The 25,336-nt window shown below is 42.5% G+C and overlaps 1 protein-coding gene across 5 annotated transcripts in view; it reads left to right on the top strand.

The window, feature by feature from the left end:
* Fars2 (phenylalanyl-tRNA synthetase 2, mitochondrial) overlaps window positions 1-25,336 on the top strand; it is a 467,635-nt gene that overhangs the window by 32,797 nt on the left and 409,502 nt on the right. For 4 of the 5 annotated variants that reach the window (XM_013521841.1, XM_013521842.1, XM_005398876.1 and 1 more), the window contains one exon: window positions 1,605-1,690. The gene's annotated coding sequence lies outside the window, so the exon portion shown is untranslated. Of the gene's footprint in view, window positions 1-1,604; window positions 1,691-11,842; window positions 11,917-25,336 lie in introns of all 5 variants that reach the window. The other variant, XM_005398877.1, reaches the window with a different exon arrangement.

The raw sequence follows: 25,336 nt of genomic DNA, 5'->3' as shown, positions 1-25,336 counted from the left end.
TCAACCCAGCTATTTGCCTTCTGGGTATTTTCCCAGAAGATCTGAAAACATCATATCACAGTGATATATGTGCGCCCGTGTTAGTAGCCGCGTAATTTGTAGTTGCTAAACTGTGGAAGCAACCCAAATGTTCATCCACTCAGGAATGAATAAAAAACTTGTGGTACTTTTATATAATGGAGTATTACTTGGCTCTAAAGAAAGATAAACTCAAGGCCTTTACAGGGAAATGGTCACAATTAGAGACCATACTCATAAGTGAAATAAACCAGACCTCCATGTGTAAGCACCTCATTGTCTCACTAGTGTAAGAACCTGAAAAAGTGAATAAAACTTAGCAGGTATGATAGACATTGTGAAACGAAAGGAAAATGCTCAAAAGTAAAGAGCAACTGGGATGAAGGAAAAGAGAAAGAAGGGGAAATTATATATGTATGTATATACAGGATAGCTAACAGTTGTACTGCTGACTTCTATTGCTTTACTGAAAGGAACAGTTAATGATTACATATTTGATCAATCTTGCATGTCTATTTGTTTTCCTGAGAAACCACTTTGAAGATATCAATACCTAATACAACAACCATGGTTAATCTCCTACCACTTTGTCTGTAATTCAGTATTGCTTGTATTGTTCTTATGCTATTTTGTAAATGGATGTCTGTTTGTTAATGTTTTCCTTTTTTATTTTTAAAATAAATTAAAAAAATAAAACAGAAATTAGTTGGCATCTTTTTATGATTTTAGTGGATAGTATAGTGCAATAAAGGAGAACTTATGCTACAAAAAGGTTCAGGTCTGGAAATTTCACCTTGCAGAAGGCCTCCAGCTCTGAGGGTGAGCCTCGAAGTCTGCCCTAGCCATCTTTTCCCTGAGAATTCTGTAGTGTGGATTGCAGGGAGCCACAGAGACAGGGAAATAAGACAAAAGCTGATATTTACTTGTTATGCGTGAGGCACGCCCTATACACTTCCCGTGTGGTTTAACCCTTACAACTGTAGGAGTTAGGTACTGTTCTTTCTTACTTTTAAATTAGATTTTAATGTTTTTATTGTGGTAAAATGTACATGGCATAAAAATTACCGCATTAATGACTTGTGAATGTGTAGTTTGCTGGCACGAGCTGTGTCACGTTGTTGTGCAGCCATCATCACCATTCTCATTAGAACTTTCTCACCTTTCCAAACTGAAACTCTGTACCTGTTAAACACCAGCTGTCTATTCTTTCTGCCCTCCACCCCAGCAGCCCCGTTCTACTTAATATTTCTGTAATTTTGTCTACTGTCCTGTATTGTTCTATAAATGGCATCACACAGTGTTTGTCTTTTGGGGACTGGCATGTTTCACTTGACTTCATATCCTCAAAATTCATCCATGTTGTTGCATGTGTTGTAGTTTATTTTTGAGGCTGAAGAGCATTGCATTGTATGTATTTAGCACATGTTTATTCAGGAGTCAGTGGAGTTGGGTTATTTGTACTTCATGGCTACTGTGGGTAATGCTGCAGTGATCATGGGTACATGGATATCTGTTCAGTCCTTGTGGGTGTCAACCTGTTTGTGGAACTGCTGGATCATACAGTAATTCTGTGTTTAATTCTTTAGGAGCCTCCACACTGTTTTCCACAGCAGCTGCAACATTCAGCATTCCCACCAGCAGTGCAGCGGGTTCCAGTTCCTCCACCTAGAAGGTAGGTACTCTTCATCACACAGTCTTAGAGATGAGGAAGGCACAGAGGTAGGTTAAGTGCACTACACATCGGTTAAGCGATCTCACGTGTGCAGATCAAGGTTGGAATTTACCAGCCTGACTGCAGTACTTAACTCTTATGACATGTGAGGCACACAGAGCAGTCTACCATTAGCACTCATTTTGGAAAGGACTATTAGAGTTAGCCTGTTTTTTTTTCTTTATTAAATAAGCACACTTTAAAATATTAATTTCTAAATATCTCTATACAGCTTTTCCCTGCCTTTCCAAATTCACACTTCAAATATTCCTGTTATTTAAAATATTATTTTAAAATATTTGTCTGCAATATGTTTGTTTTTCTTCTTAACTTTTTCAGTAAAATTTTGCCTTTAAACTTTTTGTTTAAACTTTAAACAAATATGCATTGATTCCAGTGGAGGTTTAAAATACAGTTCTGCTCTATTCATCCCTGTCAGAAGTCTGCTTTCAAAGAAGACCAATCAAAAGTATCTAAAGCCGGATTTAAGTTGGAGAAGCCTGGAGCATAGCAGTGGCAAACATTGAGGGCTTCTTTTGATTCAGATAAAGTAGATATCACAGAGGAAAATAGCCAGGAAGCTTACTCATTTATTTCTTTGCACATATTTTGTTAAGAGAGTGTTCATTCTCCTGCAAGGAGGCACATGGTGGTTATGTGATATTCTGAGACTAGTGCCATCCTAGGTGATATTGGCTGTGTTAGTTAGCCTTCCTGTCACTGGGACGAAATACCTGACACACACAACCTAAAGGAGGAGAGGTGTATTTGACTCACAGTTTATTTGACTCACAGAGGGTTCAGTCCATGGTAACTGGCTCTAAGGCAGAAATGGAATGGTGGAAGGGCGTGGCAGAGGAAAGCTGCCCAACACAAAGCAGACAGGAAGCAGAGAGTGGGCAGAGAACCAGAGAAAGTAGAAGGGGCCCAGATAAGAACACATCCTTCCAGATCACATCCTAGTGACCCACCTCTTCCAGCCAGGCCTCACGGCCTTCATTCACCAACACCAAATGATCTTCTGAGTATGGCACCCATATGATCCAGTCACCTTCCAAAGCCGCACTTTGAGCACATGAGCCTTTTGTGGGTATTTTAGATGTGATCTGTAACTCTGGTTCAGCTGGATCTGTGTGTTGGCTCATGCTGCGGCCTGTCACATTGCTGCCAGAGGGTTACTGTTAGGAAATAAAGACCAGGGGCTCTCCTGAACTCTGCATCATCAGAGCTGTATTTTAAGTAGGGGAACCTCAGTGTGCATGTTCCTCAGCCCCTCTACAAGGTCTGGAAGAAGACAAAGACTTCTTTTCCCAGCATCTCAGGGGCCCTCAGCATGCTAAGATCAGCTCTCTGATGTGGAAGATAGCTTGAAAATAATCTATAGCTCATGTGTGCTCAAGTATGATGGTACACTGTAGTCCACTTGGAGCTTTAAAAAATAATGATGCTGGGGTCCCATCTTCGGAGAGTTTGATGTGACTGATTTGATGTGTACTGGACTTTTGAGAGTTTTACAAAGCTTCTGAGATGTTTGGTCAAGGTGTAGAATCATTGCTGTAATTTTTCTCTAATATGTTATTTGGGCCATAATTCAGATTTTTACCATGATAAAGATATAAAAAATGTCTTTGCTTATTAGCTGAGACTGCCGGAATATATTTCTTACAAACAGAGGACTCTCTTCTGTTTTCTTTGTGTTGGAAAATTATTTTCCTACCATGAAGCATATCTTCTGGTCATGATTTAGTGCTGGTTGCTATGGAAGATAGATCTAGTTTTCTCTGCATTTAGGAATATAGAGGAAGGACAGTAACTTGCTCACCTAGATTTCAGTGCAAGCTGCGGGTCACCTTTGGGGTTTTGTGGCAATTTCATTTTATAAACTGAAGACTGATGACATTTGTACTGATATTTCTGATAGTTCCTGAAGGTTTCTTGTACTAGGGTTCACTAGAGAAACAGAATCAATATAAAATGTAATTATAGAAGGGATTTATTAGGTAGGCTTACAGGATCAGAAGGAGGGGAGTCCCAGTGGCTGTCTGAGGAATCAGAGGAAGTGGAATCTGAAATGCCTGTCTGCACGCTGAAGAGGGAGAGGATTCAGGAGAAGTCAAAGCCCGGAGCTCCATGCAGCGTGTGCTGCGTGTCTGTGTTGGAAAGTGGCAGGGCCTACAGTGGAAGGCTGGAGAGTCTGCACTGGGACTCTGGAGGAACTGGAGATGGTGTCCCACACCAATGGTGAGGGCCAGAACTCCTATAAAAGAAAAAGGCAGACTTCCTTCTTTTTCCCCTTTTTATCCAGCCAGGCTACAGACCTGTTGGTTGGTGCCACCTGCATCTGGGGAGGGTCTTCCCTCCTCTGTTTGCAGCCTGCCTGTCAGTCATCCACAAACACACCCAGAGCTTTACTGATCTGCTGGGCTGTTCTTACTCACGTCAAGTCGACATACACAATTAGTGATCCCACTTCGCCTTTAAACTTTTACCTCCTATTGTGGACAGTTAGAGTGCTTTTTATCCTTCTGTGAATGTAAACACTTGGTCACATCATTAAGCCAGAAAATCTGGGTGCGTGTCTGTGTGACTGCATGGTGAATTTGTAGGTTCTTTGGATTGGAGGAGTGCTTTGTCTAAGTCCATCCTGGCCCCTAGAGTTGGTTTAAAAAAACGGTGATCTTGAAGCTGAGTGGTAGAACATATTCTTTGTATGCACAAGGCCTTGGGTTCTATCCCCAGCAACAAAATAAAACAGAACAGAAAGACAGTGATGTGTGTGGTACTGTCTTCCTTCTTTAAGGGTAGTGGCTATGTTGGACTGTGACTTTAAGGTTATTTGGTTGAAAGTATATTAAGATTTGGAGATGAGGTGTTCTTGCTTTTTTAAAAAAAGATCGGTTAGATGTAAATTTAAAAAATGGTCATTATTTTGTTTTTCTATGAGCCCTGCCTGTAGTTGGAACAGAAATGATGTATGATCTAGTGGCATTCTTACTGTGTATTGGCGAGACCTTACTTTATGGCAGAAATAATTGGGTTACTCAGTAGCTGAGGACAAGGATTTACCCACTCACTCCAAAAGCAGTTTTTACTTAGAACAGAGATACACACAGTCATTCCTTGCTATCACTTGGGAAATTGGTCGCAGCACTCCCACAGATACCAAAATCTATGGATGTTGAACTCCCTTGTATGAGAATGACATAGTATTTGCATAGTACCTAGTCACATCCTCCTGTATGCTTTAAATTATCTCTAGATAGGTGATTTATAATCCTTAATATGTAGTGTTTTGTTAGTCATTGCTATACTGTATAGTTTGAAGAGTGAAGATAAAAAAAGTCTGTACATGTGTAGTACAGATGCAATTATTTCCCCCTGAATTTTTTGGATATATTTGATATTGTGACCCAGGTGGTTGAATCTGTGAATATAGAATACAGAGTGTGATTGCATGTGTGTGCACATCTGTGTGTGTGTGTGTGTGTGTATTATAAGCAAATATAAACATTTATGTTCACTCATAGCTGCTAATTCAGAGTAGCATAGTAGAAATTCTCACCTTTGACTTAGAAGAAAGACTTAGAAGGGACATCTGCTGCTGATCCTCCTTGGCCTATTCAAAGACAAGCTCACTGGGTTTGACATGACATTCACATTTAGATAATTCTTCACAGTTGTGGGGACTAGGAAGATAGCTCCCTGCTCACCTCTGGGCACATTCCTTCCCTTAGTTAATTACTAAAGTGACAGGTGTGTGTGGAGGTAGGGGGTGGGCAGGGGGCACTGTTGTCTGAGAGAGACAGATTGCTCACTGAACAGGCAGGGGCATCTGGTCATTTCTGAAGACTCTGAAAATGAGGGCTGTGCTCTTCAGGCGGGCGCTTACAGGGGCCCTTGCGTCAGTTGGCCTGACTTTTCTAGTCTCTAGTCATTTATTTTCCTTACTTCCGTCTCTGCAGTTATTCATAGGTTGTTGACCTCCAGGGCTGATTAGTTACCTATGTCACTAAGAAAAGATCAAGGATAATAGAAACAAGGCACCTAATTTTTTGATGTCTTAGTTTTTAACATTTATCTAAGAGTTTGAAAGGAAATGGCAGCAAGGTAACACGAAGTTTTCTTTTTTTACAAAAAAGTTCAGCCAGTTGATTTTTGGAGATGTTCTGCCAGCTTCTTCTCCTGTCCGCACCCCACCCGACCTCCTGAATCTTTAAAGCCAACGTCAGTCACTTTCATTTCGGAAATCATCCCTGTCTATCCTGGATAGTTTGCATTATCTTCCTGTAGGAAGCGTAGAGTGAAATATTACACAGCTCGGATATACCTTAGCAGAAATGCCTGGTATCAGACAAGTTTGGGTTTCAGACTTTTTCAGATTTTTGAAAGATTTACATATCCAAAATGAGACTCTGGGAATGAGACTCACAAATATAAATATAAAGTTCATTTATGTTTCATACACATCTTCCACATAGCCTGGAGGTAATTTATACAAATTTTAGTGTACCTTTGTGTTGAGTGCCACCTGTTTCACGAAGTTAGGTGTAGAATTTTTGGTTGCATCCACAAAATTTCAGACTGTGGAGCATTTTGGATTTTCAGATTTAGGAATGCTCAACCTGTAATAGGATGGAATAGGGAGAGCCAACAAATATGAAACAATTTTGGTTCTTTGTAAAGCTAAGGAACATTATTTCAGTGTTTGTGAAATTAGGGGTAAATTGATGGACCCTACGAAAGTAGAAGGCAGTGGCACATGTTTGTGGTGGACCATCTCCTTCATGTCATTCAGTCCAGAAAACAAAGCTGAAATGTGACTTAGTATCTACCTCTGGGAATTCTCCAAGGAGCTTCTGCTGCTGGCCATTTATCTTCTTAACCACATACTTCCCACGGTTACCAGTCAGGCCCATCCACTCTCCGTGTCACTTGCAGACTCCAGGTGGCAGTCTTCCTTACCTTGTCCACTTCCTCTTTGGAACTTTCCAGCCTGACCCTTGCAGGGGTGGTCCTAGGAACAGTCAGTGTCTCAGTACCCGTCCGTATTGCTTAATGAGAGCCCTGGGCTACTGTGCCTGCAGAGTGTGTGCGGTTCCAGATTCTGGGTCAGGAGGGCTGGGTTGGGCCTGAGACTGCATTTCTCCTTCCGACACTGGCCTGATCAGGAGACAGTGCCTGGAGTGCCCACGGAACACTGGTGCTGGAGGGTAGCAAAGCTGTCTGGTTTTCTCATCCCAGGCACAACAGTGGCTATCCAGGTCTCTCTGGTCTAAATAATCACTTAGGAAGTTGACATGAAAATAAAAAGGTACAGTACTTGGGTCCTCTGTGCCAGCAAGCTCTCAGGGCTTCACCAGCACTAAATCCTCACCCAGTCTTAGGTCAACGCTGTTATTATTATCTCTCTTTTATAGATGTGGGATGAGGCACAGAGGGGTGACGCAGTTCGAGTCACCTGAACTAATGAGTGAAAGGAAGCGCAGGGCTCTGCGGCCGGGCAGCCTGGCCTTGGTGCCCGAGCTTTGAAAGGCCTGCCGTGTGGTGGGAAGTGGAGCACAGCGTGGTTCAGCAATGGGAATGCCTGGGTGGGGATGGTGGAAATGTCCCGAAGGCACGCTGGGCTCAGACTTTGGTCAGCACAGAAGGACTTAGTCTTAAAGAGTGGGGTTGTGCCATTCACGTTCAGTGGGCAGGGCTGGTGGCGGATGAAGACATGCAGGGCGCCATCTGCTGAGGAAGACAGGCTATGTATAGCTAAGCATTTGTAAGTGTCAGTTTCCATTTATTTTCTTTAAACCTTACAGTGATCCTATGGCACAGATACTGATTTTACAGTGGAAGAAACAGGTTCGGGAGGTTAGGTGATTTTCTCAAGGTTGTGCAGGAGAGGAGAGTGACGTGGCTTGAGTTTGAAGTCAGTTCTGTCTGATGTCAAAACCTGTGTCTGCACATTCTTTACCTTTGCCTGCTGCCTGGGCTTGGACTCAGAGAGGAAGTGAATGGAGGAGAGAGAAGGCCTTGGCCACACGTGCTGGAGAATAGAGGTTCTCAGGCACAAGGATGAGGGTGAGGATGCATGATTAGCTCCCCCGCTCACGGTGAAGAAGGACGGGAGCTCCTAGGGTCTCCCTGGGCAGGGCTGGCCCCCAGGTTGTACATGGGGCTGAGTCTGCATGTGGGGTGCAGTGGCTCCGAGTTGAGGTCCATTGCATCTGATGGTTACGTTAGGATTAATGATGTGCCCTGAGTGCCGGGTCTTTCTGTCTGTGCCAGGCTGGAGAGGCCAGTCCTGCCTCCTACCTCTGGGACCCGAGGGTGTGACATCAGCCTGTGCCCGAGTCCTCCCCCTCACTGGAGGGAAGTATGGCTGCGCCATCCGCTCTCCCTCTTTGCAGTTACTGTGTTCGTTGCCACATATATTCCTCACTGTGCCACACATGAAAATCTGGGCTTTTTACTTTAACCAAAGGATGGTACCCGCCCTGCATGACCCCATATAAGTTTTTTAAATGGATAGCTAAACTGCCAGTGTGTGAGGTGCACCTGGGGAAATCTCTGCCTCGGGACACTCATCAGGAAGGGAATCCACTGGGGCGAGCAGATGAACACTCCTCATTTTTTGGGAATCATTTATTTGACAAGTTCACAGCACCTCTCTGCTGGTGCTCTGCAGGAAGCTGCCCTGTGTGGCAGAGCCCTGACACCCTCCGCATCCACCGGGTGGCGACGGCCCATGCTCCTTAGGCAAGGGGCAGGCTGCGCCATGGCCACTGGCTTTTTCTCTTTGCGACCAGGACATACATTTCATTTAATTACAAGAGACTGTTTTTATTATAAGAGCACCATAATGTTATTACAAAAAGCTTGGGATCATAGGAAATAGCCATATTCACTACCCCAAAAGAATTACTTTGAGGATTTTCACTGCTTTGTATCTCCATTTTCCTTCATTGCTGCATAATCTCCACAGGTGCCACCTTAATGATTGCATAGTATTCTATTGAGATGCCACACTCTTAGTTACTACCCTGTTGTTGACATGCACAACTCTTTCATCTTTTCACAGTTATTAATAATGCTGAGAGATACATTGTTGTATGTGCAGCTGTTTCCTTATTTTAAATTAGTTTCCTATGATAGAGTCCCAGATGTGGCATGCGTGGGTCAAAGAATTGGGACATTTTTATGGCTTCTCAAACATATCATCAGATTGCTTTCTAGGAGAATAGAGACAATTTATGATGCCATCACCAAGGCATTTGTTTCCCAGACGGCCGATCAGGGTTAGGGACAAAGCCTCCTGTGACAGGAAAAGAGGAAGCGTATGTGTGTGCATGCGTGTGTGTGTGTGTGTGCAGAACTTTTTAGTTTGTGCATACACATTGATTTAAGCCCCTGTACCAGTGTACATTGTCCTTGTTAACAGCAACATCCTAGGTGTCTAATGTCAATATACTGTAACAATTATCCAATTCAGTGTTTCATTAGTTGAGCAGTATATTGGACATGGGATAAAGTGTTTGGACTTGGACTTCATAAAAAGTCAAAACAGGTGACAAGAGCATTCAGAGATGGTGACTAAGGGAATGCCTGAAGATGTGGCGTGGAGGTGCAATCACAGGAGGGTGGTATTGTGGAGCCCACAGTGGAGGGCATTGCAAATGCTGGTAATATGCTCAGGGGCCATGTACCTAACCTAGGCGGATGGGTCACTTTGCCTCCCTTTGTGAGGTCAGTGTTTTGAGTGCTGAACGGGGGTGCTTATGTTGAGTAGGACTTCAAGGGTGTACTATGATTAGCAGTTTGTTTTGATCTCTGTCACTGCAATTTTTACCAATTTGTTATCTTCCCAGTTGCCTTACAGATAATAAATACGTGAAAGTAGGAATGGTACCTCTTAAAATTATTAATTTTATATAGTAATTATTCTCTAAAATTTCTAGTCAGTTGTTTAGTATTTGTAGTCATTTTGTATTTCTCAAATGGATGAGGGATATTACCACTTTTTCCTCGTGGTACTGAATGTTTTGCCAACATTAAGTAAATAGTACCTCACGATTCTTGTGCTCACATTCAAAACATGCAGCCGACTTCTCCAGGGAAATGGAAGAGGAAATATCAGTGGAGGAATTTTTCAGTATCGATGTCTAAGAAGAACTCTGATTTTGTATATAACCTCCCACGCCATCTGATGGGATCTCTTTATTTTACAGTTGAGGAAACTGAACCCATTAGGATAAAAGTATCTTCCTCAGTATCATGCGGATGGGGGCACACTGGCAGCGCCAAGCAGGGTCTCATGGCATCCTTCCCGCTGTGCCAGGTTGGAAGACCCTGGGGTGCTTCTTCAGCATGCCCTTCCCCCACCATGCCCTGTGCAGGGATGGATTGGGGCTTTTCTTTGTTCTGTGGCCATACTTGTTTGTCCTCTCGTAGCTGAATAGAGATGTGTTTAGAGATTGTGGCTTCTGTACAGTAATTCGGGTCAAGTGCAGAGCCTCATAGGCCAGGAAATCTGTATGGAATGCCAAGTGACTATGTGAGGTCAAATTTCAGTTCTGTACAGAATTATAGCTGTGTTTTATTTCTGGGCTTCAGTGGCAGTTTTTTTTTTTTAAGTTTAAAGGGAGAGTGTGTCAGATGTGGTACATACTTCGAGTGCGTGTTTGCCACAGTTGTGATCCTCATAAAACTCACAGTGTAATCCATATGCCCAGAGCAGAGATTTAAGATTGTCGAGGGAGCATTAACTTTGAGCTCCTGGATTTCTCTCGTGTGACTGAAATCTAAACTTCACCTTTGCATCCACTGTGTGGTTGTTTTTCCTCCTTTTGTCCCATAACCCCTCACCCCTAATATGTTGTGCACGTTTGGTTGTGCAGTTGAGATTGTGAAGCTAAATGCATTAATGGTGAGGGAAGCATTTGCAGGGAATGGCAAATGCAATGACCGAGGAGACAAAGCAAGAAAGAGAACTAACGGTGTGCTGGCTGTTTAACAGCCCGTGTGATGATTGTCCTGGGATTTGAATGATTTGTAGGTGACTGGAACCTGCTCTCCATGGTGGCTCGGGGCCCCCTGAAATTGATGTTAACCTCGTAAGCTGTCAATAGTTATAGCCACTGGGTAATCAGGACCAGAATTTATGGGTGTTTACATTTCTGGAGGCTTTTACTATGTTTCTGTAATTTAGGACTAGAGGTATTTGGCCTTGGTTGGACTGAATGGCTTGTTTAATGCACGGTGCTGGAGTGTCCGCCTCTGCTGCACTTTGTGTGTCCCAAGGCAGGGGCATTTTCATCCTGGCAGAGGACAGAGATAGTCTGGTTAATCCCCTCAAAGTCTTGCTTCAAACTGTCCGTGGGGCAGGAACAGGCAGCGTGCACGTTCATTCAGTAGAGGAGGACAGAGTCCTTTTTGCTGATGGCGCTCTGTGTGGCAGGCACCTTGTGACTTTGTTGGTTTTGAAGGAGTTGTTTTTCGTGATAAACAAATATCTTGTTCTCAAACTAGGGAAAAATTAGAAGAAGAAAACTTACCCAAATCCCCTCACAAAGGCAGAAAGACGCTGGCACTGAAAGATATACAGGTTGTCACAACTGCCGTGACAAAGTACCAAAGGCTTTGTGCCACAAGAGTGTGGTTCTGAGTTGCTGTGTGGAAGGACACTCTGTGGACAGATTGGCCAGAGCCAGGAGAGGAAGCAGCTGTGTCTAGTGGATGCCTACTAGAGCAAGGGGCATTGAGTTTTCTGTCTCATTTTGTGTAGACTGATATGTGCATAGTGTAAGAAACACGGATGACCAGCAGAATGATCTGGGCTTGATGTGCTGTAACGTCAACCTGTTAGAAGAGTTTCTAAAAAAAAAAAAAAAAAAGAGTTTCTATGTACTTACTCTTTCTGTCTGTCCTTACCTTGCCATGACCTGGTATCAGATGGACCACACTGATTAGCCCTGAGACTAGTTCTCCCATCTAATACAGTACTGAGTACTTCCTGGGCACTGTGCAGCAGTGCACTACTAACAGTTGTCTTAGGCCATTTGGGTTGCTATAACAAAACACCATAAACTGAGTGATTTATATACAACAGAAATTTATTTTTCACAGTTTTAGATGCTGAGAAGTCCAGAATCAAGGTGCTGGCAGATTTGATAGCTGATTGAGGACTCCCTGGTTTATAGGTAACTATACACCCTTCCTGCTGTGCCTTCACATAGTGGAAGGGACACAGAGTCTCTCTCAAGCCTCTTTTATAAGGGCACTAAACCCATTCATGAGGGCTGCACACCTGTGACCTGGTCACATCCCAACGATTCCACTCCCGTTGCCACCTGAATATGAAGAATTCAACCTGTGAATTTTGGGAGGACACATTCAGTCTAGAGTACCAGTCTGTACCAAACACTGTGTAATATGTGGAGTAAAAAGTGGGACATGAAATAAATGTGGTTTCTGGCACTCAGATTCTCTCACTGGGAGAGTAGTGGATGAATTTCAGGCATGTACTTCAGGTAAGCTCTCTAGGACTTACTGCCAAGTTGCCCGTAGGAGAGCCAAGGAGGAGGAGGGCTCATGGCTGACATGCCGGGAGGAGAGCCTTGACCTTTAGACTTAGCTGCCTGTGTTTTAATTTTATGTTTTAGAGAGATGATACACTAATTTCTTAAATGAAAAATTATTGACATTGATGCTGATTTGAAATCAGTTTCCCTGGTAAGAGATGCTGACTCGAGAGAAGAAATCTGAGAGCCCAAGGATGGGGTAGAACAGAGTTTTGGATTTTGTACTGTGCTCATGCAACAGGATGTCTTTTAAATAGGTTTTTTTTATGACACTCAAAATGATAAAATACCTGTGGATATGCTTGCCATAAGAAATGTGGAAGGCATATATGATGAAGAGTTTAAAAACTTAATAGAGGAGTGAAGAGATGGAAAAAGAAAGAGGTTTAAGAATATTGAAAGGCATCTGTTCTCTATAAACTAATCTGTAAAATCAGGGCAGTTCCAATTTGGAGAGCAACAGGACTCTTACTACTACTGTTATGGGAGACACTTGGCAAAATGATATAGAATCCATCTCAAAAAATAAATTTCTCAGAATAACCTGGGAAATTTTAAGAGATGTGTTAGAGGGTCAGCTAGACTTGCCATGTGTTAGATACCTTATGAAGCTGTACTAACTTGAACAAGGAAATTTCCTGCTACAGAGTACAAGAGTTTGTTTGTTTATTTATTTATTTATCTTTTTGACACAGGGTTTCACTGTGCAGTTCAGGCTGGCCTTGAGCTCACTTTGTAGCCTAGGCTGGTCTTGAACTCACAGTGATCCTCCTGCCTCAGCCTCCTGAGTGCTGGGATTACAGGTGTGCACCTCCATGCCCAGCATACAGAGTACAAGAGTTTAAACTTCTTGTTACAGAAGAAGAAATAGGCAGATAGATCAGTGGAACTGTTCAGAAATAAACTGGAAATGAACCTAAAATTAGATTATGATAACAATGGTTTTCAAGTCACTGTTGGAAAAAATCTGTTTTTCCCAAGTTAAATGTATAGGGAAATGAGTAATAAACAAAATGTGTTATGTCCATTTCATTTTTTACACTCAAGTAAATTTGAGATAGATAAGAGATTTAAGCATGAAATAATATCAGGTAAAACTTAAGAAAACATGGGGGGATTTATTCAAGGTGTTGGAGTGAGGATCTTTTTCTAAGTAGGATGTAAGTTTCAAAGATCATAATGTAATGACTAATAAGTTTTATAATATAAACTCTAGATTTGGTTGAGGAAAGGAAAAAACCCCACAAACGTAGTCAAAGGCCAGCCACAAACTGCCATTTATTTGTAACACGTGACCTAGAGAGAGCTACTGAGAACAATTTTTTTTAAATCCATAGAAATAATGAGGATGCTAACAATATAATATATTTGTGTCTGTGCATGTATGAGTTAATAGTTTATGAAAAAAATAAATGCTACCCCAAAAGCACGTGTAAACATGCGCCCTTCCTGATAATCCATGGAAGGCAAGCCAGTGAGACAGCGTTTTTGATCAGCTTGGCGAAAAAATGAGTGCTCGCGACTGTTTGGGCAAACAAACTCATTGCTAGAATGTGAGGTGTACAGACAGCTTTAAAAAAAACAGTTAATTTACTGTGTTTCCTGAAAGTACCATACAAAAATGGCAGGGCTCAATAAACATGTGAGTGAATTCAGGAGTGAGTGAGTGAAAATTTTGTATTTGGTAGAGCACTCTCTTCTGAGTGGAGTTTGATAATATCCAAACAAAATGCATGTGCCCATTCCCCAGCAGTCCTGCCATGGAGCCTTTCGTACATGTAAAGGTCTGCTAAGATAAGAGGGCAAGGATGTTTATTTCATCACCGTTTATCATAGCAAAACCTTGGGAATGGTCAGTGTATTAGTGAGGGAGGGGCTCTGGTTAAATGAATCATGACACATCCAAATGATGGTGTCATTTATAGTTGTTTAGAATGAGGAGGACTTGCATGTGCTGTCACAGAAGAGTACCAAGGTGTGTTTTAAAGAAAAGCCATGTGTGGTTTGTGACCCTGTGTGTGTCCAAAGTCCAAAGGAGGTAGATGTGGTGGTTGACACTTGTGGTCATCTGTTCAGGAGGCTGAGGCAGGAGGATCTGAAGTTCTAGGCCAGCTCTGACAACTTAGCAAGATCTTATCTCAAAATTAAAGCATGAAAGAGTTGGGATGTAGCTTAGTGTAATCTGGATATTTCAATCTCCAGTATGGGTTTGGGGGAGGATCAGATTTAATGTGTTTCATTGATAGATTTAATAGATACTGCGGGAGTTCCCTCTCCCCAGTTGAAAAGGATCACAGGAAACTGTTTTAGGAGAAGTGACAAAAATGACTCCTGAGGTAGATGTCAAGGACGGGATCCTGTTTGCAGTGTGTATGTGTGTGTGTGTGTGTGTGTGTGCAGAGTCTGTTTTAATCTTATTTTTTATTTTGTGGTGCTAGGGATCAAACCCCAGGACTTTGTGCATGCTGGGTATGTGCTCTACCTCTGAGCTGCTCCCTCTGCCTTTTACTATATTTTGACTCAACAGAGATTAATTGAGCATGAGTTTACAGGACTTTTACTTGCTTTTTATTTCACTGTATTAAAACATATACATAACTATACAATCCTAAGAAATATCAAAAAACTGGCAAAAAATTCCTACAAATTTTCGTTGTCGTTTGTGATATTGGACTGAGAGGATCTTTATTTATCCTGTCTTGTTCAGCTATAGGAAAATGTTATCTAAGAGATAGACTTGCTTAGTTTTTTATTTTAGTGGTTTAATTATCTAAGAAGGCTATGCAACTCTTTTTTTTGTTTTTTTTCTGGTACCGGGAATCAAACTCACAACCTTGCACTTGTCAGGCAGTTGCTGTGCCGCTGAGCTAAATCCCCAGCTAAATCCCCAGCCCCTTATGCAACCCTTTTAACATTTAATTTAATTCTTTTGTTTTTTTTTTCTTCAGCACTGGGTATTAAACCCAGGACTCCATGCCTGCTAGGCAAGTGCTCTACTATTGAGCTACGTCCCTTCACCTTTTCACTTTATTTTAAGCTAAGTTTCCAAGACGGTCTCAGATTTGTAAGCGTCATCCTCCTGAGTATCTGGGATTACAGGTATGCACCACCATGCTGAATTTATGCACCTCTTTTTAACCATGGGGTTTAGCATGGATGTGAACATAGTGGTTTGTAAGAGGTGGGAACAAGGAGCTTGTGTCTGGATTTAGCTGTCAAAAATGGAGACAAAAAAGCCACCCATGGATTATTTTGTTACACAGTGGTTATGTATTTCTGATTCATACTGATATATTTATTGTGGTTCCACATGAATTTACCCACATATGGATATAATATAGGGGTATAAATTAATTTAAATTTCTTTCCATGCAAGGGCATCATAGAATTTATTTAATGTTTATAGATTTTATGTAATACAGCCATACTTGTCCACAATCCAAATTAGGTACATAAAGCTTCTTGACTTCTAATGAATTTTTTAGATGTGTACAGTGTGTAAAACTTGTAGATAAGTTAGAAACAAGCAAATAACTTGGGGCCATCTTCTGGAAGCTATTCAGATCATGAATGAAGTTGTATTCTTTCTGAATGCAGCTTTAAATCAAAAGGATGGCAGTTTCATTCACAGCATTCATTTATCCCCAGAAATTAATGTGGAAAAATTTCAATGAGAATTTCTTCTGGGCTTTGCTTGCTATTAATCTATTTTAAGCTTCATAACTTGCGTTTGTGTAGGTTTTCTTCGTGTGTGTGTGTGTGTGTGTTTCAGAAGGCTTTTTTTTCACACACTTCTCACTTGCATTGCACGACAACCTTGAGAATTAGACTGGGAATTGTCTTTGTTATCTGAGGACTCGTTGTTTGATATTTGAAGATAGCATTGTCAACCTAGAAAAGATGTTAACAATGGTGTAGAATATTAGAGCAGAAAAAAACAAGGGAATATCACAGCTTCCAAGATTCAGCCCATCTCTGCAGCTCTGAGAATGTGCTCATTTGAAAAAGTTTTTGAAAAACAGAATTCTTCTGTGGATGTGCTAGCAAATGTGGGACTCTTCTTGCTCTCTGTTCTTCGCTTTTGCTCCCTAAAGAGGCATCTCTTAGAATTTCAAAATCACAGATACAGATATCAATTTCGAGGGGTCCAGTTTGTCCTCAAATAAAAATTTGAGTGCCACTATATACAGACGATGCTGGAGTGCTACAGAACTGCTACTGAGCAACGAAGACACACTCCTTTTCCTCAGGAACTTACATCTGCTGCTTTTGCCTAGGGCTTCGTGGTACTTAGGTGGACATGACCCTGTTCCCAGCAATCCTGGTGTTTCTTGGGGGACATCATCAGCTCAGTAGAGAGTCCTGACACTTTGTGTTCAGTGGTACAATAGGGGAAGCGCAACTTGCCTTAAAGAACACATGGTTTGCTAGTGTTCTCCTTATTGAGACATGACAAAGAAAACCCACAACTTAAAGGAGGAGAGGAGGACTTTGTTCAGTTTCCAGTGAGTTCAGTCCATGGTCAACTGGTTCCAAGGCAAAAACAGCGTGGTTGGAAGGGCCTGGTGGAGGAAAACTACTCACGTCATGGCAGTGAAGGGAGGAGCCAGAGAGAAGAATGCACCCTTCTAGGTCGTGTCCCAGGGACCACCTCCGAACAGCCCTTTCCTCCTAACAGCACATTCAGCTGTGAACTGACCCATGGATGAGTCCACTGGTGAGCACAGCACCCTATGATCCAGTCACCTTCCGAACACAGGAGACTTCAGAGACATTTTCCATCTAAACCATAGCACGGTGTGGCAAGGAGCCCAGATTAGAGGATGCTGGAATGGGTGAATGTGCATTTTAAAGGTGGTGACAGTACAAAGCAAAAAAGGAACTGACCAACAGAACAAAATAACCACTCTGAAAGTAAACTTCAGTGGTGTTACAGAGATAATGGTTTATTAATGTGTTGTCTCAGTCTTAAATTCCCTTGTCACCAGGCTGAGATGCTTCACAAAATCTTTCATGTGGGTCGCAGATTGCCTGTCTGCTGGGAGCTGTGCACACTCAGAGAGCTGTTACCAGCTGGATCTCATCTCTTGGACATTTCCAGAATTACTGCTGTTTTTATACTTTGCTCCTTAATTCATCCATGAACATTTATTGATAAAAGGCCATTTGGTACAGGACTACCCTTAATCATTTATCTCATTCTCAACTGTATTCACAAATTCCACATTGCAGCTTTTACAACACAGATCCGCATGTATTGCCATTGAATGTGGCTTCTCCTTGTTGGTAACTTGATTGAATTTCTCCCAGTTGACACTTTCCGTTAGGGATTTTTTTTTAGGATACTGCTGTAGATTGAGTCTAGCTCTTCTGGGAGGTAGATTTGCACAAGGCTTAAAGGATGTGGAGACTTCCAGAGGGAGGGAATAGCCACACACAGTCTTGCACATAGAAACCAATGAGAAAGTATTTTAAAAAGAGAAAATAATTCTGATGAAGCAGATTATGTGTTAGAGGAGTGGTGATAGGTGAATCCAGAAAGGTAACTAGTGTTTGGTTTAGTGGTTCCCAAATTTTGATGCATATTGAAATCATTTGGGATTAAAAAGAGTTTAAAAATATTTATGTCTTGTTTCCACCCCTAGACCCCTTGATTTAATTGGTAAGGAGTGTGTCTGAGGGCACTGTGAATTGTAAAAGCTTCACAGATTTCAGTGCATAGAAAAATTTGGGAACTTCTGAACTAGTTTATGAAGGACTAATAAATTATACTAAAGCATTTGGATTCTATCCATGTAGAAAGGTACGGTATTGAAGAATGGCTGAAAGATTTTAGCCAGTGAATCCATAAAGTAGGAATTGCTTTGATTGCTTTGGAGAAAATGCACCAGGGAAGTGAGGATTAGAGGCAGCGAAACCAGTTACAGGTTCCTGCAGGTGAAGAAGGCCAGATGAAGGGAGTTGCCATGGAGGGGGACAGGGGTAGCTGGACCCTGAGGTGCTGAGCGGAGGGGCTCCCCAGCACTTGTGATGGATGAGCCTGGTGTGGCAGTGAAGGAGAGGGAGGGGCTGAGTGAAGTGGGGCAGTGGGGGAGATTTGGGGCATCAGTTCCTTGCTTTTGCAAGGATTACCCTGCCGGTCCTGCTGAGCCTTGAAGACTTCAAAGCTGGGTTCTCCTTCTGTGTGCCAGCTGAGCATTATGGTTCTGAGACACCTGCCTGGAGCCTCTTTCCCCTGGGTAAGGTGGTGCTTCTATCCCCTGGGTGCGATTGTGTGTCATTTATCTAGTGGTCAGTCACCCTGGGTATCCTTTTTCATGACAGAGCTGAGAGCCTGTATTTATTTAAAGGAGCTTCTTTTTATTCTTGTGATCCACACAGATCCTGGGAGGACAAGAGATGACTCCTGGCTTAGCAGCACCTGAAGAGCTTCAGTTCTCTTTTGCAAAAGAGAAGTGGTTGAGGGGATACAGATCTCATCACTCTTACATAGACTGGAATTGAAAATTTATATCCCTTTCCTCTGGAAAGTTTTTGGAGACACGTGAGGCAAATTTTACATAGCAGTCTGGAGTCCTTGGAGCAAAAAATACAGTCTCTGTAGCCAGTGTTTAGTTGTGTTCTGTTTTAAGAAAATTCACTGTCAGTGGCATAAGTGCTTGCCTGGCAAGTCTGAGGTCATGAGTTCGATTCCCTGTTTAAAAAAGAAAAAATGTGAGGGGTTGGGGATATAGCTCAGTGGCATAAGTGCCTGCCTGGTAAGGGCAAGATCCTGAGTTTGATTCCTGGTACCAAAAAAAAAAAATCTGAATTTACAAAGCAGATATATCCTGGGTGCAGGTAATTATTCACTGATGATTTTCCTAGCAGATTCTTGGCTTTTTGCAAAGATACCCCAAGAATCTATTTAAAATTTCAGTTCTTTGAATGATTTGGATTTTAAGCCAGTCCTGATTTCAAAGTATTATTTCTGTTTAGGTATCATGTCTTTTAGGAGTTGTTACAAGAATCCTGGACAAGCCATTAGTAGGACTAAAACCACTTTGTCCCTCTGTCAGGGTGGAAATTTCAAAGAGTTTTGATTTGTGTTTTTTGTTTTTTGGCAGTACTAGGAATTGAACTTAGGGCCTTTGCACTGAGCTTTATTCCCAGCCTTTTAAAAAAAAGCACATTTTTTTTTTTTTTTTTAAATTTTGAGACAGGATCTCGCTGTGTTACTCAAAGTTGACATCCTTTTGCCTCAGCCTTCCAGAGTACTGGGATTATAAGTGTGTACCACCAGGCCTGGCTGAGAATCTTCCTTTATGTGTACATTGTCTGACCTTTCTACATTACCGTGGAAAGATTGTGATGTAAAGGTTTTCCAGCCATGTTGTTGCATGTAGCGCCTGCAGAACCCCAAGGTAAACTCACAACCCTGTATGTAACAGTTTAGTCTGTTGCCATGGATATGGTTTTAAAAGGCATACATTACAGTTAATTAAATACACTATCAATTTAGCAAGGTGAAAGCGTATGTTTTGAAGCCAGGAATCACAGGGATAAGCTTGAACATCATTTGATGGTGAGAAAAAGGAACAGAAATCATCAAAACACAATCTGAAGCCCCCCAAATACCCCAAAACTACACCAGAACAAAAACACATTCTGTCACAATCTGAAAAATAGCATGACTTTAATGTTAAATATTTGCAGTGAATATCTCTCCCCCACCTTTCACAGAAAGAATGAGAGCGCTATCAGCAATAAAACATGTATTTTCCAAAATACCGAGATCTTCTGTTGACAACATCATATTTAGAGAAATTTTTACCTTTGCCTGTTTGTATTTATTTATTGTTTTTATTTATAGAAGAGTAGAACAGAGGGACAGGAATACTTAGCCATCTGTGATGGGCTGATTATAAATGCACATGCAGAGGCAAATGACCGTGATAAACTACCATTTGGAAAAGTGCTCCATTTAAATGAAGTAATTTCCCTCCTGCTACCCTACAGGGCATCACCAGATAAGTCGTGCAGGGCAGAGAGGGAGGGAAGCATACCTGGCTGGTTTTCAGTGTCATCCTGCAAGGAGTTCATTATGGAAAGGGATGTGGGTGGTATCCAGATGCTTAACTGGCTGCCCTAGGTGACTAATGGAGCCATGTTCAGGTTGGCTGGCATCTGGTTTTAGAAGTTATTTATAAAGAAAGGATCACTGTAACCAAAACAGCCAGAGAGATTGAAAATGTCAGAAGCACTGGGGACGATTCAGCTAGGGTGCCTGGCTCTCAGGAAGGAGGAGTGACTTCTCTAAACGTTTGTATGTGTGGAGAATAAACAGCACTTTCCGGTATAAGTCATGAGCAAAATACTGGAAACAGACCTGCATTTTGGAAGTTACAAACATTGTAAATGCGGAAAACTAAAACCACTCAAGCACAAATTACTCAGCCAAAAATTTCAATGGAATAACACAGGAAGAGCCTGGAAGTCCAAGCTGTCCTCACAGTAGGAAGAAAAAGCTGAACAAATTGAAAATGCATGACTTGCCTAGCCTGGTCAGAGAGCCGAGGTGACGGGGTTCACCGTTGTCCTGGGAAGTGGAGCAGGCTGCCTAGAAGGCTGTTTTTCAGGAGCAGACCCTGCCCCACAGCAGTTAAGCTCAGCACCCTTCCCCTTTGAGAGCAGCTGACCTTGGACCCAGTCCTAGGGAAGTGTCTTTACTTTTAGGAATCTGCTTCCAGGAACGAGAGTGTCACAAAAATTACCTCCGGTTTCTCACAGTAGGAGAGGAAAGAAACCATTCTGAAATAAATATGCCCAGAAAATTAATTCTCTTCTTAATAGAAGTCTGATCTTGAAACTCTTTCACCAAAACCTAACAGCTAATAGATGGCTAATAGAAGATGTGGAAGTCAAGTAGTCAACTCCAGCTGCCTCTTCTTTTCTGCCTTGCCTGAGGAGGAAAAATAAAGCAGATGTCCACCTGGGAAGGTCACGTGCCAGGGGAGCAGCCTCTCCAAAAGCAGACGCAGTCCAAGGCCTGAAAGAGCTTCCCGGAGTCCTGCTTGTATGCTGGGGGAGAATCGGGGGCAGCAGTCAGTGAGGAGATTTTAGACTTCAACAGTGAATAGCCTGACTAACTCACAGCCAAGTAAACACGGACCCTTAGTCCAAAAGCCCGTTTACCTTAGTTCCTTTCACACAGCGCAGTGTGCCCTGCTTTCAAGGAAAAATTCAAAGGCATGCTAAGCAGCAAAAAGTAACTGTCTGAAGACAAAGAGTGAACAGCAGACTCAGACTCAGATATGGAAATGATGTTTGGATTATCAGGCTGGAAATTTAAAATACCTAGGATTAAAATGCTAAAGGCCACTTGCTTAACAGGGACAAAAACTTGCATTTGATTCCTGGCACTGAAAAATCAAAAGAAAAAAGAAAATGGCTAATAGCTGCAGTGGCTGAGTGGATAGCATACAAACATGGATGGGTAGTACAAGAAGAGTGATGGGAACTAGAAAGAGTCAGCTAATTTTGGAAGTCAAAACACAATGTAACAGCCAGGTGTGGTGGCACACACCTGTAATCCTAACATTCTGGGAGGTTGAGCCAGGAGGATCACAAGTTAGAGCTCAGCCTGGGTGACTTAGAGATGTAGAGAGACCATGTCTCAGAATATAAAATAAGAAAAAGCTAGGGATGTCAATCAGTGAAAATACCCTGAGTTCTATTTTCAGTACCTTAGAGAAACAGACTGAAAGTCACAACTCTGTAACAAAAATAATGAATGTCCATGGGCTCATCAACGTAGTGGACACAACTAAGGAAAGAGGCGGTGGGCTTGAAGATACATCAGTAAAAATTTCCTAAACTGAAATGCAAGGAGAAAAGACATTGACAAAACTGAAACAATATTCAAGAACTGTAGAATAGTTATAAAAGATATGACGTATGGGTAATGGGTATTACAAGGAGAAGAAAAAACAAAATATATTTGAAGTTATAATGGCTGAGAATTTTTCAAAACTAATGACAATTAGGGTGCTCAGAGGAAAATACAAGCAAATAGCAAAAATACTTTTGCTTCCACATGCAATACTGAGAAAAACCAAAGACGGAGAAAACCGTGAAAACAACCAGAAGAAAAGCACGTGTATCTGTGGTACGTTGGCACGAGGACAATAATTATGTCAGATTTCTCTTTAGAAACTGTGTAAGGGAGAAAGAACAAAACCACTGACCCAGAATTCTGTTTTTGTGGGAAATTATCTTTTGAAAGCTAAATAAAAATTTCCTTAGGCAAACATTGAGGAAATGTGTCACCAGTAGATCCGCCTGTCCAGAAGTATTTAGAGGACATTTCCAGAGAAGGGCAAGATAGAGATTGGCCACTCAGCTCTGCATAGGGAAGGGAAGAGTGTTAGGGCAGGAAACGGTGGAAGGGCTTCATGGTGCCCTCTGCTGAGGTCCCAGGTGGTCGTGGACATAGGGGCTGTGCGCATTGTGACAGCTGCAGCCACCACGCTTAAAGGTGACAGGCACAGCGAGTGCATCATGGGCTGTCTGCCCATGAGAGGCAGGCACCCACGCCAAAGAAACTGTGAGGACAGTGAGTGAGAAATGAAAATATGATGAAAGCCGTCTTTCCCTTACCTTTAGAAATAATAATATACTTTATGTTCTCTTGTGCAAAGGAAACACTTTCATTATAGAATCACCATGCCCCTTCTCACATCATTTTGAGACAATTCAGTGTTTAAGAGTAGATGTTATAAGCTCTTAGCAAACCAGAACTTATTACAGCTTTTCAAATTAGAAATAAAGCTCTTCTGAAGCACCCTGCAAGTTTTATTTTCTAAGAAGATAACTCTTGATTGCTATAACCCAAAGAAACTAAAAGACCTTGGGCTTTCTCCCTCCCTCCCTCCCTTCTCCCTCCCTCCCTCCCTTCTCCCTCCCTCCCTTCTCCCTTCCTTCTCCCTCCCTCTCCCCTTCCCTCCTCTCTTCCCCACCCCACTTTTTTTCCTATTTAAAAGAGAAAGCAGTTCTTTGAGACCAAACGTTAAGAATCCACTGTGGATTATCTCTGACCTTGATTGGCCCATTTCTTGCCAGGACCTCAAGTGGAAGCACTGCTCTGGAATTCTAGAACCTCAAGTCTCTAGCCAGGCCTAGGTGTTAGGTTCCTTTAACCCAGGAAGCTGAATTTTTTTAAATTGGTGACTAAATCTGAATTTTCTTATATTTAACAAATGATGACTTCACTGATAAATGTAGAAGTAATTATCAACCTTACAGTAAAGAAGGTTATAATTTATGATTATAAACATCAAGAAGTAAGGCTGGGGCAGCAGATGGGGGAATGAGGTTGTGTCACATGTTGGGCCGCAGCACTGACATCCCAATCTTGATTTGTCATTTCTGTGTTACCTCAATTACTTCTATTTTTTCCCCTCACAATGTAACAGTCAAACTGGGGGTGTGAGGATGTAGGTGGAATTTGCTTTTGAAATGCATGAGACCCTGGGTTCAGTCTCTAGCACCGGAAATAAGTGCTCATTTATGTACATATGTAACTAAATAAGGAAATAAATAAAACAAATGGATGCACCCTGGGATTGATAGGTAAGTTCAATACAATAATATCTGTATATTGTTGCAAAGGACAATTTAATCAGTGGTTTATGTGTAAGCTGATCATTTTCTTAGCAGTTACACTATAATTTAAAAAAAAAAACCAACTCAATGATTGTATCATTAGTAATATAAACAGTACATGTCTCCTCCAAGATCCTAGAGGAAAGAAAAGCCACTTTTATGAAACAGAGAACAAGAGGAGTAAATGTAACAGCATAGGAAAGCAGGAAACAGCTTCTGCCCTGGGTGTCCTGTGGTGCCTGGTGAGGGTGGACTTTTACCTCCTGCCTCTCCCACACTCCCTGCCAGCTCAGCGTTTCTGCCCTGTGGGTGACCTGCGGTGCACAGTGACGTCTGCCTTCTCACAGAAGCCCTGTGCACACTGCATTCTCCACGTTGAGTGTCCCTCGCCCCTCAGCATCCATTCGCCTGTGCCCTCTGCTTCCGCTTCCTGGCCTCTTCTAAGCCCTGCGTCCGTCACTCTCTCACTCTCCCCAGATCTCCCTGTTTGTCCTTTGGGTGAACTAGAAAAGGGCCTGGACGTCTCAGTTTTGTCTGTTTCTGTGCCTCTTTATGTCTTCCTTGAAGCTCTTGGCCTCCTCTTTGTCATTCCAGCTGTGTGGATCAGAGCGTTCTCGCTGCTGAAGCCGATGCGCTGCACAGTGATCCCCTGGCTTGAGGGTTTTTGTTGGAGATGTTCCTGGGGCAGCTCTGAGAGTGGTGACTCAGTTCCACAGGTGGCCTGAGGAACTTCTTACTGGAAAAGGGCAGAGAGCACCAGGCACAAGATGGATTTCTGGCTTTGCATCTGCTCTCCCTGCTGTGTACGGGTTCTTCTGCTTGCTGCCACATTTGACGCCCAGCTGCTGGGCACACAGGTCCCCATGCCAGCTAAGCAGCCCACAGCCCAGCCCGATGGCCTTGCGGGTGTGGTGGGGGATCTGCCCATGGTGCTGAAAGACCACCAGCTTCTGCTTTGCAGCGTTTCAGGCGCAGTGCACATACCTCATCCATTAGTCCGGGATTTGTCCTTTGCATCCACTTATGCATAGCTGTTTCTTCCTTTCATGATCTTCCAGGAATGTTCACTCCTGGCTGTCTCATAGGGGTCAAAGTGCAGACCCAAGGCAGCTCCATGTCTCATTCCACACTCCGAGCCCTGCCTGAGGGATGCTGGCTGTCGCAGTTCTCCGCCATGGGCAGCCTGAGGTCTGAGCAGTTGGGATGCGCCTTGTGTCTACCGTAGTATCCTTCAAAGGCCCAGGGGATCCATGAACAACACAGCTGTTGATGAAGGAGTCCTGGACCTTCTTACAGTAGAGGTGCTTGTCATCCTGGGGCTGGCTGACATCTTCATATACGTGACACTGTCTTTCTCTCACACTGTATATCTCCTTTCAAGCTCTGTTCTCCTGGG

Source organism: Chinchilla lanigera, unplaced genomic scaffold, assembly GCF_000276665.1.
Source record: "Chinchilla lanigera isolate Chin_1 unplaced genomic scaffold, ChiLan1.0 scaffold00064, whole genome shotgun sequence".
In the NCBI taxonomy this organism is placed as follows: Eukaryota; Metazoa; Chordata; class Mammalia; order Rodentia; family Chinchillidae; genus Chinchilla; species Chinchilla lanigera.
This window is presented reverse-complemented; position numbering and strand designations above follow the sequence as displayed.